This window comes from Euleptes europaea, chromosome 12 (genome assembly GCF_029931775.1).
Source record: "Euleptes europaea isolate rEulEur1 chromosome 12, rEulEur1.hap1, whole genome shotgun sequence".
Classification (NCBI taxonomy): Eukaryota; Metazoa; Chordata; class Lepidosauria; order Squamata; family Sphaerodactylidae; genus Euleptes; species Euleptes europaea.
The window spans coordinates 3,667,502-3,670,757 of NC_079323.1; the positions used below are offsets into that span (position 1 = coordinate 3,667,502).

The 3,256-nt window shown below is 48.1% G+C and overlaps 1 non-coding gene across 1 annotated transcript; it reads right to left on the reverse strand.

The window, feature by feature from the left end:
• Positions 1-309: 309 nt before the first annotated feature.
• Positions 310-386, reverse strand: TRNAP-GGG (transfer RNA proline (anticodon GGG)). Its single transcript has one exon. It is a non-coding gene; the product is annotated as a tRNA-Pro (tRNA).
• Positions 387-3,256: the final 2,870 nt, after the last annotated feature.

The following is a 3,256-nucleotide window of genomic DNA, read 5'->3' on the forward strand; positions in this document are numbered from 1 at the left end:
AATTGTAAGCCGGTTTGATTCTGCCTTAAGTGGTAGAGAAAGTTGGCATATAAAAACCAACTCTTCTTCTTTTCTCTCTCCTGGCCAGCCGGCAACTGGCATGCATGCACAAAGGTGTAATCCTAGGCATCCTTCCTGGGGAGAGCTTAAGAGCACTATACCAGAAGCCGCAGTCACATGAACACATGAAGCTGCCTTATACTGAATCAGACTCTTGGTCCATCAAAGTCAGTATTGTCTATTCAGACTGGCAGTGGCTCTCCAGGGACTCAGGCAGAGGTCTTTCACATCACCTGCTTGCCTAATCCCTAGAGAGGCCGGGGATTGAACCTGGGACCTTCTGCATCCCAAGCAGATGCTCTACCACTGAGCTACAGACCCTCCCCAAATTTCCTTGTCCATGTTGACGGACCATTCTCCTTGTGGCGCACATGCATGCACCAGAGTAAAACCAAAACCAGAAAAGGGGAGAGAGGTCCTAATACAAAAGCAAGAAAGAAGGAAACTACATAGTTAAGACCTCTGCAAAGTGTAAACAAAATAACCACATATAATATGACGATGGGTAGCCGGGTTTGTCTGTAGCCATAGAAAAGAGCAAGAGTCCAGTTGCACCTGGCAGGGTATGAGCTTTCATGATTCACAGCTCACTTCTTCAGATCAGTTGTAATTCATGGAGAACTCCTGGAGGTTGGCAACCCTACTCACTTCTGTAAGGGGCGGGGCCATACTCTCCTGTGCTGGAGCTTTTCAAGCAGAGGTGAGACTGCCACTGGCCAGGGATGCTCTACCTTAGGATGTCCTGCAAGGAGCTGTGGGTTAGACTAGGTGACCTCTAGGACCCCTTCCAACTTTATGTGGAATGTGTGTAGGAAAGGAAGGATTCCACAGGGCAAGAACCCCAGAGGCATGCTCATGCACGACAAAATACTGGGAACCGGCTTTTAAAAGTACAATTTATGTCATAAGAACATAAGAAAGGCCCTGCTGGATCAGATCAAGGCCCAACGAGTCCAGCAGTCTGTTCACACAGTGGCCAACCAGGTGCCTCTAGGAAGCCCACAAACAAGACGACTGCAGCAGCATTATTAGGGTAGCCTGGTCCCAATTGGGAAAATTTTACATGAAAAAGAAATAAATACATATGTTTGTTGGGAATATATGTTGTTGGTGGGTATATTACCACGTACTGTAAATATATAGCCAGAATATTGTTGGCATTGCTCACAGCTATTCCTATACTGAATTTCTCATCTTATGATAAGTGTATAGAGGTGTCTGATTTGTTTTCCAGTACCTGGAGGTTGGCAACCCTAAGCACTATCCTGCCTGCGTTCCACAGCACCTAACGTAATAGGCATGCTCCTCTGATCCTGGAGAGAATAGGTGTGCATCCTGGCTAGTATCCATTTTGACCATGGATAGGCCTCTCCTCCCTGAACACGTCCGCTCCCCTCTTAAAGCCTTCCAAGTTGGCAGAAAGAGAATCACCCCTTCTTTTTGCACCCAGCTGGCTCCCTTTCTAATGCGCAGCGAAGACACAGATGGTGCCTTTGTTATGCCCAGGGCAGAGCTGGCAAGGGTGGGGTGGGTTCCCTGCACGGGCCTCTTCATTGTTTCAGAGGAATCCTGCACAAACAACTCTCTCTCAGAGGAAGGGAGACCCAGGCCGGCAGCCGCAATCCTTTCGAGAGAAGCCTCATCCGCAAATTGGCCGGAGACCAGAATGGACTGAGCGGAGCTCCCACAGTTATGAAGGGGCTGGTAGAACACGGGTGGCAGAATACCCATTCTGGAGTGGGTGTGAATGGAGCGTTGGACTAGGAGTGGGGAGACCCAGGTTCGAATCCCCACTCTGCCACGGAATGTTGCCGGCTGACCTTGGGCCAGTGGTATGCTTTTGGACTAGCCTTCCTCACAGGGTTGTTGTGAGGATAAAATGGAGGAGAGGAGAATGACACACGCCGTTCCAAGCTCCGTGGAGGAGGGGCAGAATAAAAACATATTACAAATACCATTTTGCAAAAAGTCTTCATTGCATCCCACTTGTAAAAATCCAGGCTTTGAAAACCGCCACGGTGGGGAAATAAGCTCTATCATTTCCTTTAAATCCCTCTTCCAGACACACCTTTCTGAGGAAGTCCTTGGCAAAACCTGTTCCTCCCCTCCCCAACTGAAATTAAGCCTGTAGAACTGGGAAGGAGGCGAATTCTTTCCTTGTTCCTCCCCACCCTTGTCTGTTGTATACCACATATGAGATTTTATTGGAAGCGCCAGCCACCAAATCAGCAGGCCAGTGTTTACAGGAACACACATGAACACATGAAGCTGCCTTCTACTGAATCAGTCCATCTGTCCATCCAAGTCAGTATTGTCTACTCAGACTGGCAGCAGCTCTCCAGGGTCTCAGGCTGAGGTCTTTCACATCACCTACTTGCCAAGTCCCTTTTAACTGGAGATGCCGGGGATCGAACCTGGGACCTTCTGTATGCCAAGCAGATGCTCTACCACTGAGCTACGGTCCTTCCCCCTTTACGTGGCAAGCCACACTCTCTTAGCCTCAACTGCCTACCTAAAATATAAGGATCAGAATGCTGACCTACAACACAGGATTGTTGTGAGGGTTACGTTAATCTGAAGCATTTAGAACACTGAAAGTGCTATACAAAAAGCCACCGGTGGTGGAAAGTACTGTCAAGCCACAGTTGACTTATGGCAATGTGAGGCAAGAGAGGAAAACCGATGGTTTGCCATTGCCTGCCTCTGCGAAGCAGCCCTGGATTTCCTTAGCAATCTCCCTTTCAAATACTAACCAAGGCTGACCCTGCTTAGCTTCCGAGATCTGAGAAGGTTGGGCGAGCCTAAGCCATTCGGGTCAAGCCAAAAAAATCCACTACCCCCTTCAAAAGAACTTCAAAGGGAGAAACCAATGACAAAGTAGCTGAGTTAGAATCCATCAACAAGTTACACATCTCCCACCCCAGGGCTTAACAAGAACTTGGCATTTCTCACCCACTATAAAGGTGCTAATTTCTTGCATATTTCACCCCTTGCAGTTGTTAATCAGTTCAGCTCTTTCTCACTCACTTTCTAATTGCATCAGCTTTTCAGGTTTCATACAGCACCACCACCACCCCAATTTTTAATCCCACCTAGCCTTTCTATCAACAGTCAGGGGAGGGGCTGTGGCTCAATGGGGGGAGGAGGAGGAGGAGAAGAAGAGTTGGTTTTTATATGCCAACTTTATCACTTAAGG